At 32.6% G+C, this 14,711-nt stretch overlaps 1 pseudogene; it reads right to left on the bottom strand.

Moving 5' to 3' along the window:
- Positions 1-14,711, bottom strand: part of LOC114094754 (elongation factor 1-alpha 1-like) — a 60,950-nt pseudogene that overhangs the window by 41,554 nt on the left and 4,685 nt on the right.

Here is a 14,711-nt window from a genome sequence, read left to right as displayed (position 1 = left end):
TTGCAGTCATTATTCAATTTTGTACATTTTTAGAGATATTTACTTCAATGATACTCTATTTCAAATAAATAAAGGAACGTTTATTCAGATTCATCCTACAAACATCACTGGATGTTGTCTTTGTGCCAAGATCAAAAGTGCTTGTTAGAGATACAAAGAGGTAAAAGGTATGTTTTCTAACACACTGACAGGACTTTCACAGACCCATAGAGCAGGGGAGAGAACTTGAACAGTAAGAGAAGAGGACCCCTTACTTTGCATGCAGTTGAAGTTACTACACACAGGAATAAAAGACACAGTTAAAATCTATTATAATTATTAATATGAGTAAACTTGTCTGACTCATTCATAATTCTTTAATTGCTATGAAACAAATATGAAATAACATGAACTATAAAATATTAAGCATAAACAATAAAATATTGAGCAAATTTATTAAGCATAAATTGAACCTCAAAAAGTTGATTTCCTGGGAAACTAAATTTTTATGTATTGAATGACATGAAAGAGAGTCTAGTAATTCAATTAGAATCCAACAAAATAGGTAATTTCATGTGATTCCAGACTTGCAAGGGAAGTTTCCTAGAGGCAATGATATGAACTAAATGGATTTAGGACTGGAAATAATTAGCATGTAAGTACAGAAATGTTTTCTCCCTTCTTATAAGTGAGCTGCTAGGAAGTCCAATTGGGTAATTTAGAAATGAAGTAGGAAGATATTCTAGGTCAAAGGCATTCCCCCCAAAAAAATTCATTATTAAAGAAAATTTGAGATTTGAAAGAAGTAAAATTGTTTTAAGGGTAACTGGAAATGGCAAGCAATTCAATATAGACAGGGACGATTTTAAAGTCAGTAAGTAGTCTAAGGTTGACTGGGAATAAGAGCAGGGTTATAATTGAGCTCACAATATGGTTAAGAGTGACTGATGTATAAAAGGATTTAGAAAATAAAAAGGGCAAAGTGAATATTAACAGGGGCAAGGTTAGGAAGAACATTTTCTTATTCAGCATTACCAGGGATGGAAACATGCCCACTCACACACAAATAACTAAAATCCAATTATTTAGCTTATAAATAAAACAATTAACAAAAAATAAAGTTAACAATGTTTCAGGCATTGGCTTTTAGCCACTGAAGAAAATCTAACATGAAAGTGGTAAAATTTGTTCAGCACCCTCAGCCCTAAGTGTCCATAAACTATGTGACCCAAAACTGCAGCAGATTTGCTAAGGTCTTGACATTCTGATCTCTAGAGAAAGCTTTAGGGTGCTCCTTATAAGGTCATTAACTCTTCAGCTTTCTTTTTTCATTGAATGTAAGCCCTCATTTGGTGAAAAGTAGATGTAGCATAATAATAAGTAGAATAACAAACTAAAATCAAAGGCTAGCAAATGGGAAGCATACATAATCAGAGATTTTTTTCATGCAGGAAAAAGCTCAGCTACTCAGAATTCTCCATGAAGCAAAATACAGTGGCTAGGATCAGGAAACCCTAGAGTCAAAGCCCAAGTTGACTACTTCCTGCAGTATGTCCTTGAAGTTATTTACTTCTATGCATCTCTTTTCCTTTATATGAAAATAAGATTAATAAAACTTCTTATAGTATTGAAAAAATGTACAAGAAAACATTTCACACGAATGCTGAAAATATGGCATTTAATAAATGAATCTGCTCTTTTTTTTGTAGTCATAGTCTATATATTTGAAGTATTGCTCTGTACAAAAAAACTTTTTGCCTTTTGGGGGATAAACATTTTTTTTTTCAGTTTTATATTTTTTATTTCCTTCTTATGCAGCTTTCTGTGACAACCTTTTAAACTTTCCAGTGTTGGCACCTTAAAACAATGTGCTTTTCTATAACACACCCGTGTATAGGTTCCTTCATTAACTGGTACCAAATTCTTATGCTTTGATTTCTTTCACTTAGCTTTAAAAATATTTTTACTAGTGAATTTTTATTAGTAAAAAATATTTTTACTAGGATTACAAATAATTTGTTAAAAATAATATATACTTGTAATCATATACACACTTCAAATTTTACCTCATTTTCAAAACAAAATATATTCCCCAAAAGTTTAGTCCTCAAGCAAAGATACCTAGAGCACTTTGAAAAAGACTCTTCATCCTCCAGGTGACAAATTTTCAAAAATTATTAATATATAGCCTATTGACTTTTTAAAGAATTTGATTAATTTCTCATTATTGGCATCTGACTTTGTACATCAAGATTAAGTAAGAGCAGTAATTTTCCCTTGTACCTGTAGCCATTTATAATCAACATGATCATAGAGTTAAGATTCAAATAATATGCATAGTAACTTTCAGTCAAATTCAAAAAAACATGTTATAAAGTAGAGAGGGTGTTGGTAGGTTGGCTGATATGAATAGTTGCTATGCACCCAAAATACTTCTTTTCCAAGCACATATGTTAGGTGTTGAGTCAGGAATACAATTAAGGAATGATTATATAATTGTTTAAAGCATTGCTGGAAAGGAAATTTCAATATTCTCACTAAAAACAATGAATATAATGAATATGATGCTTAAATTTCTGGTATGGTTTTTATAACTTGCCTAATAATTAAAAATAAAGATTTTTTTTCAATTTAGCTAGGGTTCAAAATAATAAGACATCTTTACTGCATAGGCATCTGCCTAAAATGACACTTATCTGACATTTTTACTTATACGGAAAGGCATCTGATAAAAGTTTTTTTCAAGTTAAAATGGCTATCATACCAGCAAAATTCCTCAGGATTACTCTTTTTTTTTTTTTGGTAAAATGTCATTCAGGAGTTATTTATTATATATTAGATATGAACTATATTCTGATTTTTTATAAAAATATAACCACAGGCTTCATCTTATCTCTTGCATCATTGAAAATATGATACAATTGAGAATATTTTTTTCCATAAGCAATTAGTTTTCTTAGAGGACTTTTGTCGAAAATGTAGTAAATATTCAGATATCTTTGGTCCACTAGATAAGCATTATACCTGGGAGGCCTATTTGCTTATAGCATAAATTGTATGACAGAATCTAAAATATGAAGCCTAATGAAATCTTTGCAATTACTTTTGTAAAATTAGCATAACAATAACACTGTAGCATGTCTGAGATATTTTTGAAAAAAGGTATAGTTCATTCTCAGCAACAACAACAAAAACAGGCAACTGAAATTGAGTAATGTGTTAATAATGCAATAAGCATGAGAAAATCAGTTTTTAAAAATAAAATGCTTATTAAATATTAGGGTACAAATTAGTACAATTTTGCAAGCTTAAGTATCAGAAAAAAAGAAGAAGAAAGAAAGAAAAAAGAAAAGAAAACAATGGATTGTATTTAGAACTATGGAGAACACAAGGCCACTGATTTGGTATTCCTAGAGCCAGGATGACAAGCAGTTTGTTAATGTCAATTTAAATGTTTTATTAAACAATTTAACACAATTAAGAAAATTATGGACACTTGTGAATATTTAAAAGCTCACTTAAATTAACAGAGTGGAACTGCTTATAAGCCAAGGTTTCTAAGACACCTAATTAAAGCCTTGGTTAGAGGCTAGTTAGTGACAATGCTTTAATGACCAAAGAAAGTACACAGTCATCGAAAGGTGACCGTTGCAAGACACTGAAGTGACCACAAAGGACAGAATAACTTTCCACTGTGAATGATATTTCTTCTATATTGTTTAAAAATGAATATTGTCATACAGATGAAGCTCTTACCCATTTTTGGAAGCAGCATAACAGAAAACTCTAAGAAAAGCACCGTACCTTTCTGATGCAATGCTGTGCATCCAGCATTTACAACTGAAAACAAGAAAAGCCCATTAAAGTTCCATCCATCACTTAGTTGTGTGTGCATAAGTATTTGTTTCAGACTTAAAAAGAGGAGATTAAAAGTGGGTACCCGTACAAATCAGTTCAGTTAACTTTTTATTCACTAGTAAAAATGTTTCTAAAGATGAGAGTTAAGCTTCTTCCTTTGATTGTAGCTCACACTGCTCTCACTAAAAAACATGCACTATTTATAATAAATAAATAAATGAAGCCAATTAAACCCAATAAGAGTCTCAGGATATCTGTGCCAGCAGTTAACTATTGTTTGAGAGAGTAGCCTTAATAAATCCTAGATTTCTATTTTCAAATGTAGAAATTGGGCACTGCTTTCTTCCTAAAAGAATGTCCTTTAGCACATATTCATAGAAAGCTCATCCTTCTCTTCAAGAAAACTGAACTATAACGCTTTGTTATTTCTAATTTATTGCTTTCTTGTAATATATCAAAAGATGCCACTGTTGAGAAATAGCTTCAGTTAATGTAAAGTTGCAATGCAAGAAAAACTACAGGCCAATGACTCCTAAATCTTCTTAATGACATTCACCCATCTACCTTTTCCTACTACCCAGTGGGAGAAATAAGAAGCAATAACCCAGAATTGGAAAGGAACGGACATGAAACATTTACCTTTCGTTTTCATAAGATTACATGACTATTCACATAAGTATGATATATAGTGGATATTTTAATTTGACCTATTTTGGTAGAACATGTAGTAAGGTTGAAATGATTTTATTTATAGGCCTCATAAGAAAGTAGCAATTGAAGTAACTTTAAATTGAGTTTACATCTGCTTTAGCAAGAATGATTTGGATCATTGATATTTAAAGGGTGCCATATACCTTAAAATCCATTTGTTGAGTAATTAGAGTCCAAAACTTTAAACAAAATACATCTTTGAATGCTGAAAACTTCACCTAATGTAGATAAATGTTGCTCTTAGGAAAAAGAAGATCAGAAGCTTAGTCTAATCTAGTGACAGATCTTCTGGATTAAAAAGAAATCAAGTAATGTAAGCATAGGTAATCATTATTTATGGACATTTTTTAGCATAACAAAGCTGGGCTGCCTGGGTTTGCTTGTGCAACATAAACCTGAAATCTATAGATATATGGGGCACAGGTCTCTGAAAAACGCCTCATGTTGTACAGCTATTATAGAATAAAATGGAGGTGTTTCATTACATGAGTAGCTTGCTCTGTGTATGTGACTCCTCATTTGAAACCTTATCTCTTAAATGAGTCAGAATATATCATATAAAAGTTAATGGGCCTGGTTGGAGGTCCTCAACATCTCATTGCTTCTCTGGTTTCTCACAAATACCCTAAACCTTGAAATTGTTAGTGAGTTTCAATAATGGCTAAGATCTCTTAGTCATGTGAGTCTAATTTGTTAAACTAATTCTGTGTATTAGTTACTATATTTACAGGATTTCCAAGTACTGTGTGGTAATCAGCCTTTCCTGCAGGTTATACAAAATCAACAAAATAATTTACCAACATCACATGTTAGACATCCTAAACCTCATTTGGTACATTATTAGAAATTAATATTTACTCAATTGGGAAATCGTATGACACTTACCCTTTAAAGATGAGAAAAGGGATTTGCTTTTCTTATGCTTTTGAGAAAAATCCTTGCAGTTTGAGCCTGCCAATGGATATTATATCATGCTTGAAAATAAATTTGATATCAATTTTGAATCTTAAATCTTTGCATAACTCTTGTAACTTATTCTTGGGGAATCAAAGGAAATCACAACAGTAAAATTAAGATACTAGGGCTGGGGATGTGGCTCAAGCAGTAGCGCCCCCGCCTGGCATGCATGCAGCCCAGGTTCCATACTTAGCACCACATACAAACAAAGATGTTGTATCTGCCGAAAACTAAAAAATAAATATTAAAATTCTCTCTCTCTCTTTAAAAAAAAATTAAGATACTAAAAATGATTTAAATACCTTACCACAAATGAAGACAAAACGAAAAAATTAAATTTAAGATTTTGAATACATAATCAGAAAAAGCTGCCCCAAATAAACTAATATCAACAAAAACTAGAAGATAGCCTAATTATAGCACTAAAAAAATCACTAATTTAACAACAAAATTTTCTTAGCTTCATAATCACCTATTTCCAAAACATTTTATTCCTTTTAATCAATAAAAATCAATTTTATAATTAATTCCAAAAATACCTAACATTATTCTAATTCTATTATTAATCTACACTTAGCATTTTTTCTTTTAAGGATACCATTTTTCTTCTATTTTTATTGAAATTTTAAAAATTTAGTATTTATTCCCCATGCTTCTAAAGATCTCTGTGTGCTTCTCTGTCTCATCATTTATCTCTGTACATTTTAATTGTCTTGTCACCAAGTTAGAGATATGAACCAGCTTCTGGCACCTAGCTCAGAAACTGTCAAATAGCTATCCAATATGAACTCAAACAACAAAACCAGTGATCTTACAAATGCACACACACACACATACAAATACACACACATATATATATTCAATATATATATTCACACACACACACACACACACACACACACACACACACACACATATATATATATATATATATATATATATATATATATATATATATATATTTAAAATTATCTTTCACAATTATAGAGAAATAGATAAATATTCCTGGTTGAATGAATTTAACTCACAAGTGAAACTCTGGCTGTAAAGGAGTATGAGATGATATGTTTACACACACACACACACACAGTTATTCTAACCTTTCCAGTGCAGAAAAACACACTTGAAGAAGCCACAGTGATCCTGAGGAGCAATCTTCTATGTTTTCCAAACTATGCTATTCACCCTGTACATCTGGCCCTAATCCCTGCCATTTCTGAATCCTGCAGGACATTGTCATGCACACAGGAAGAAACTGGGTCTCTGATAATGGAAGTTACTTGCCTAAGATTATAGAGTGAGCAAATCCTAGTTAATACAGCTTTAAAATTCTTCTGTTCATTTTTAAAATATCTGTTTATTAAATTTGTGTTTTGTTTTTTAAAATAGGCTTGAATTAAATTAAACTGTCATTTGTAATAACACAGATTAATAGGGTCTATGAAAATTTAGTTCTTTTAATGATCACAACCTAAATTAATATATGAAAATATATTCATTTTTGTAAGGAAAGAAAGGTAGGGGAGAATTGTAACATACTACTACATAGTTATCTAATTAAAAGAGCTGGTTACAAAAAGAAAATCAAATCTAACACTTTAAAAAATAGATGGTCTTCTAGGTTTACTAGATCATGTTGTCCAATTTTGGGGATCATATAAACCACTGAACCAAAGGATGGGAGATATTTAGTAATTTTCTTGAGATCACAGCTCTAGTATCTGATGACTTTGGGAATAATTACATTAGAAAGGTTTGAGAGATACACTGATGAGATAGAAATATAATCTTATGTAAATTTTTATTAAAGTTCAAGGGAAGATTTTCATTATGTGTTCATTATTTCATTTTTAATATGTGTATATCACTTTGCCCACATGCAACTTTTATTACATAGTTATTATGATTGAAATATGAAAGAAAAGTTTATAATCTTTCAATCTTCATTGGGGTAAATAGAATTTCCTAAAATTCCTCAACCTCCCCCCACATCATAATATCATAGTATAAATTCTTTTGTTGTTGTTGTTTTAATTGAACCTCATTTGAAGAGAGAGAATTAAATTAAGACGGGGATCTGGATTAAGGTGGGACTTTATTCAATAACTGGTGTCCTTCTAAGATGAGGACATATATGCACAGAGGAAGGCAGATGCAGGAAATGCCACATTACCACAGGTATGCTAGATTATTGGAATAATGAATCTTCAAGACAGACAACACCAAGGATTTCTTAAAAAAGACAGAAAGAATATTTTCTTAGTGTTTTCAGAGGAAGCATGGTCCTCCAGTATACTGACTTCACACTTTTAGCCTTCAAAAATATTGTAATAAATTTCTCTTGTTTTAAACCATACTGTTGATGACACTTTGTTACAACAGCCCTGAAAAAGAAATAGACCACTTAAAGATAAGTTACCTAAATAAAAAGATTGATAGATATATGCAAATACATACATAAAACTACATATAAATACGTACCAATTTGAAAACTTTGTGAAAATGACAATATTTGCTAATAGAATACATGTTTTATTAAACTATTGCATTTCATATATTTTTTCTATGTAATATTTTTAATCAGCTTGTATAATAAAAATCTGCAGAAATATATTTGTCAAAAACATTAGTTCACCAGCTGGGGTTGTAGCTCATTGATAGAGCACTTGCCTCGAACGTATGAGGCACTGGATTCAATTCTCAGCAACACATAAAAATAAATAAATAAAATAAAGGCATTAAAAAAATTGGTTCATAAAATTTTAACACTTATTTTTAGATTTTATGAAAATGATAAAGCAATTTATGTATTAAATCTGCATTCAGATTTAATTAGCAGTTTTTAATTTTGTATGAAATTAATTTTTATACACACATTCTCACTGTAAATACAATTATTTTTCTATATTATCTTGAAAACAATTGTGAATGAAATGTAGATCTTTAAATACTATCTATAAAGAAGCAGTGAATCTAAAATAGAAAGATTGGATTAAAGGAATTTTTAGCTTGATTCCTGACTTAAAATAAGTGTTTCTTTTAACTTTAAAAATGAGAAATTTTTAAAAATAAGAGTCTTAAAAGTTCCTTAACCATGTTGGAATAAAGCATTGCCTTTTGTGAAATGAAAAATTTAGTAGATAACTAATCATGCCAATTGTTTTAGGATAGATATTCATTTTTAATGCATAATTCAAATGAAAACTACCAAATTACAGAAATAACACATGAAATCCTTGGCTTATGAGCAGTAGGGGAAAGCTAAAGGATGGTAATAAACATAAAACTTTTAGAAGAGATAACTTAAAGGCTTTTCCCAATCATATTAGGAAATTTCTTCCTATTCTAATTCTCCTTATTTTCTGTTGGGGAAAAAATGATTCAAAGAAATAAGAAAATGAGAAAGGACATGATATCCTGAAGTTTTGAAAAATGTATATAATATTATTGAAACTTTTGTAGATTAAATAGGAAACTGGGTAGAATAATTTGCAATTAAAATTGAAGAAAGCAAAAACCATATAGAAATTATATAAACTGTTAAAATCATTTATTATTGGTTTATTTCTGTTATTATATAGTTTTTTGGTATCCTTTATTAAGAAATATGATTTTAAATAGTTTCTTCTTCCTCTCCCTTTTTTCCTCATCATAAACTTATTAAAGATTTGTAAGTACAATGCATAAAAATGTATTTTACATTCACTGGTTTCTCATTCCTGTTTGTTTTTTATATGCAAACATATTCTACATAACCATAACATAGCTATGAAAATCAGAACAATATCTTTATATGTTACTAACATCTAACTATAAAACTCTATTTCGGCCTGGTCAATTGCTGCCAATAATGCCTGACATAATTCAAAATTACATGTTGCAATATCTCTCTTATCTCTTTTGGTTGGTAATTTTTTTTAATTGACACTTTTCCAGATTGCAGACCACTTGTTCTTAGTATATTTTTCGACATGGTTTTATCTACTGTTGATTTAGAAATGCATTTAGAATTGCAACTCTAGTGGGAACATCCTGTGAGTGATGCTGTGTTCTTCTCACTCTGTCCTATCATATGGCATATGATCATCACTTGTCCCAGATTGATAACATTTTATCATTAATTTAAGATAGTATCTCCCAGTTTCCTCTACTACAAGAAAATTATTTTCTCATTATAATTATTGATATTCTATGTGAAGGAACTTGGAAACTATGTGAATGAGCTAATCCTCATTAAAATATAGAATTTAATCTTTAGATCGTTATATTCTCATTGTTTCTTTTTTATTTATTGGATTCTATACTCTTACTATCTATATTTATTTGAATCTCAAATTATTGTGACTTTAGCCAGTAGAACCTTTTTTAAAATTAAATTTTGTACTCTTTCGTGATATTTAGTTGTCTTTTTTTTTTTTAATTTTTTATTGTGGGTTGTTCAAAACATTACAAATTTCTTGACATATCATATTCCATACTTTGATTCAAGTGAGTTATGAACTCCCACCTTCACCCCATACACAGATTGCAGAATCACATCAGTTACACATCCATTGATTTACAAATTGCCATACTAGTGTCTGTTGTGCTCCACTGCCTTTCCCATCCTCCACCCTCCCCCCTCCCCACCTCTCCCCTCCCCTCCCCTCCTCTCTCTCTACCTCCTCCACTGTATAACCCTGAGGGTCTCCTTCCATTACCATGCAATTTTCCTTCTCTCTCCCTTTCCCTCCCACCTCTCATCCCTGTTAAATGTTAATCTTCTTCTCCTGTTCTTCGTCCCTACACTGTTCTTAGTTACTCTCCTTATATCAAAGAAGACATTTGGCATTTGTTTTTTAGGGATTGGCTAGCTTCACTTAGCATAATCTGCTCTAATGCCATCCATTTCCCTGTAAATTCTATGATTTTGTCATTTTTTAATGCAGAGTAATACTCCATTGTGTATAAATGCCACATTTTTTTTATCCATTCATCTATTGAAGGGCATCTAGGTTGGTTCCACAGTCTTGCTATTGTGAACTGTGCTGCTATGAACATCGATGTAGCAGTGTCCCTGTAGCATGCTCTTTTTAGGTCTTTAGGGAATAGACCAAGAAGGGGAATAGCTGGGTCAAATGGTGGCTCCATTCCCAGCTTTCCAAGAAATCTTCATACTGCTTTCCAAATTGGCTGCACCAATCTGCAGTCCCACCAGCAATGTACAAGTGTACCCTTTTCCCCACATCCTCGCCAGCACTTGTTGTTGTTTGACTTCATAATGGCTGCCAATCTTACTGGAGTGAGATGGTATCTTAGGGTGGTTTTGATTTGCATTTCTCTGACTGCTAGAGATGGTGAGCATTTTTTCATGTACTTGTTGATTGACTGTATGTCCTCCTCTGAGAAGTGTCTGTTCAGGTCCTTGGCCCATTTGTTGATTGGGTTGTTTGTTTTCTTATTGTCTAATTTTTTGAGTTCTTTGTATACTCTGGATATTAGGGCTCTATCTGAAGTGTGAGGAGTAAAGATTTGTTCCCAGGGTGTAGGCTCCCTATTTACCTCTCTTATTGTTTCTTTTGTTGAGAAAAAACTTTTTAGTTTGAGTAAGTCCCATTTGTTGATTCTAGTTATTAACTTTTGTGCTATGGGTGTCCTATTGAGGAATTTGGAGCCCGACCCCACCGACTGTAGATCGTAGCCAACTTTTTCTTCTATCAGACGGCGCGTCTCTGATTTGATATCAAGCTCCTTGATCCATTTTGAATTCACTTTTGTGCATGGCGAGAGAAAGGGATTCAGTTTCATTTTGTTGCATATGGATTTCCAGTTTTCCCAGCACCATTTGTTGAAGATGCTATCCTTCCTCCATTGCATGCTTTTAGCCCCTTTATCAAATATAAGATAGTTGTAGTTTTGTGGATTGGTTTCTGTGTCCTCTATTCTGTACCTGTATATCAGCGACAAATCCTCTGAAATGGAAATGAGGACAACCACTCCATTCAAAATATCTTCAAAAAAAATAAAATACTTGGGAATGAACCTAACAAAAGAGGTGAAAGACTTATACAATGAAAACTACAGAACCCTAAAGAGAGAAATAGAAGAAGATCTTAGAAGATGGAAAAATATACCCTGTTCATGGATAGGCAGAACTAACATCATCAAAATGGCGATATTACCAAAAGTTCTCTATAGGTTTAATGCAATGCCAATCAAAATCCCAACGGCATTTCTTGTAGAAATAGAGAAAGCAATCATGAAATTCATAAGAAAAAATAAAAGACCCAGAATAGCAAAAACAATGCTAAGCAGGAAGTGTGAATCAGGCGGTATAGCGATACCAGACTTCAAACTATACTACAGAGCAATAGTAACAAAAACAGCATGGTACTGGTATTTAGTTGTCTTTTAAACACCCTTGCCCATTGTTAAAGTTAAAGTTGTTTAGGTTCATTTTATACTGTCCCTTCCCAAGATATGAAACCACCCATTTCTGCAATTCTATTTCTTTTAATGCAAAATGGTACTTTAAAACAAATATCTCTGTACTAGATAGGTTTGTTGCTTTTGAATAAACAATGGTCTCCCAGGACCACAGTGAGTAAAACTTAGAAATACATATGATTTTTAGATTGGTAGGTAGGTAAGTAAATAGATAGACAGATATATCCATAGATAGGCACCTCTATCTCTATTTAAAAAAAAAAGAAAAAGAAGAAGAGATCATGTGTTCACACAAATACCTCTAATTCTAATCCAGTACTTCAGAGTTTATTCTAATGTTCTCCCTCTCCATATGTGTATCTACGATCTTCAGCAGTGAGAAGCATATATTCAATTGTATTTAATATATTTACTTATTTAATGAAGTCCCCAAGTAACAGGTATACCTGTGCTGTTCCCCTTTTCCCTTTGTAGACAGTTTTATCTCCCTGCTCAAAATCGACATGCTGCTTAAGGTCCCTAAACTACTAGAAAGCCCTCCCTGTATTGATTGGGTTCTGAAATCCCACACCAATGTTTTCCTCCATGGGCATATAGTTCTGGTAGGAGTATAAATTGTTTATAAAAACAATCTGTTATATTCATAAAAAATTTAAACTGAACTTTTCCTTAGAAACCTTTTCTTGCTAGGAATTTAGCATACATAAATATTCTCACTTGCATACAAAGATGTAGATTTTAGAATAGCTAGAAATGACATACAACATAAAAGTTCATTTTGGGAAAGGGAGGGTTTTACATTCACTCACACACACACACACACACACACACACACACACCCTTATTTGACCATAGGTACCCATTAAGTTAGTGATAGAAGAAAGCATTCAAGATATAAGTTAAAAAAATAAAATAACTATAGGAAAATGACAATTGCAAACATAATAGAACTGCAGCTAGGCAGCTAGGTAGAGGAAGGGAGCATATCAAAATAAAAACAGTCTCAGGAAAATATCCTGAGTGCTCACACAGCTGTGATTTTGATAGACCTACAAAGCACCTGTATTCCTATCAGCCAGATTAACTCCTTCCGGCTTAGTTTCAATTCTCTGCCTCTGGCTGTGTTATACCCTTCTTCTACCTGGACCACCATGATCCATGATCTCTTGTCCATGCTCCACAGACCTTCACTCCCTGGAAAACCCAAGGTTGTCTCCCTGTTGGCAAAGCCTTTCACCTTGGCATTGGAGCAGGACTTATTTGTTCCACCTGAAAATGCTGAGTTCTCTGAAATATTTCCTTTTCTCTGAGGTAAACAAATATGCAACATAAATCATTCTAAAGCAAAATTATCCACTTTGCTTAGTTTGGTTTGAGCTGATAAAGGTACAATAGTATTGCTCTTCTCAGACTACATTTGCATATAAATAGATCCCTTTCATATCTAACTTCCTCATCAGAGCAAGGGCAGAGGCATGTAGGGAAGGCTAACTGTGCCTTCAGACTCACTTGGACAGGTACCATTCTACAAACCTTTACTGCATTGTGTTAGGTACATTCTTAAATAAGGAAAATAAAACATCTAATATGCATCCAGCAAAATATAATGCACATAAAACACTCCCATGCTTATTCTTTGACACTACTTTAAATGCTGCTTTAGTCCTTGCATTAATAGCATGACAACTTGAGGAAGTACCATCTCGTTAGAGCCCTGGAGTCTTGATTTCACATGCAACTGAAACTTTTCCTTTCCCAAGTTTTAAAATATGGAGTGGAAGGTTCTATAGAAAATCTTAGCCAGATTCAAAACATAAAATCTTTATTCTAATTTGCAATCCTCTCCTTCACCCTCCTTTCAAGTTCCTTTGGCATATTGGAACATCTGTTTTCCACCCTCGAGAGCATAATATTATAACTAACTATAGTGTTAGCGGTTCAGAGAAATATAACTTTCCCTGATGTATCTATAATTGAACAAATTTTCTATGTAAATCTTTCATTCCACCCATTGGGAAAAATACAGTTCCAACAATCCAGGGAAGCTTCATCCAGATAAAGGCTTTCCTTTTCCTATTCAAGAATGTAACTATATTCCAAGGGGTTTAGAGAGGATTATGACATTGATGTGAGTTTTGAGGGAGGACATCCCTGGCTTCATGCATGGTCATATCAATCTAAGACATAAACATTGAAACAGCATCAGTTCCATTAATTCTGTTACTGTGGTTCCCTGTAGGCAATTGCAGCGTGTTATATGTCCTGACAAAACATATCATCAGATTTCACTCTTAACTCCTCCTTGCTACCCCTTGGCCACAGGAGGCGTATCATTGTCCTCAGCTTTTAGAGCCCTACCAAGCCCACTTCCAACAGTGCCATCTTCACCCAGTGGATTCGAGAGCTTCACTGAAAGGACGAGGTCCTTGTCCCTGTACCTCTAAAATGTCCTAAATATATCTAGAATTTTTATTTCTTAACACTTCTGAGCAGAACGTTAGTAGGGAAGAGAGAATAAAATTTCTTCTCAGGATTGAACATACTGGGTGTTTTTATTACTCTTTCTTTTCTCCTCAGATTATGTGGCTTTTAACCAGTCCTGGTAAAGGCAGAGCATTATGTTAGGTGAAATGTAATGTTAGGTGAAAAATATTTAATATTTCTCAAGCTTAAGACACAGACTTACACAACTGGTTGAGATGTATGTGTAATCTCACATATGATCCATATGGGAAAAAATATTTAGTATTTCTCAAGTTTAAGACACAGACTTGGGCTAG

The sequence above is a fragment of the Marmota flaviventris genome, chromosome 11, assembly GCF_047511675.1.
Source record: "Marmota flaviventris isolate mMarFla1 chromosome 11, mMarFla1.hap1, whole genome shotgun sequence".
Classification (NCBI taxonomy): domain Eukaryota; kingdom Metazoa; phylum Chordata; class Mammalia; order Rodentia; family Sciuridae; genus Marmota; species Marmota flaviventris.
Note: the sequence above shows the minus strand (reverse complement) of the source record. Positions and strands in the feature narration are given on the sequence as shown.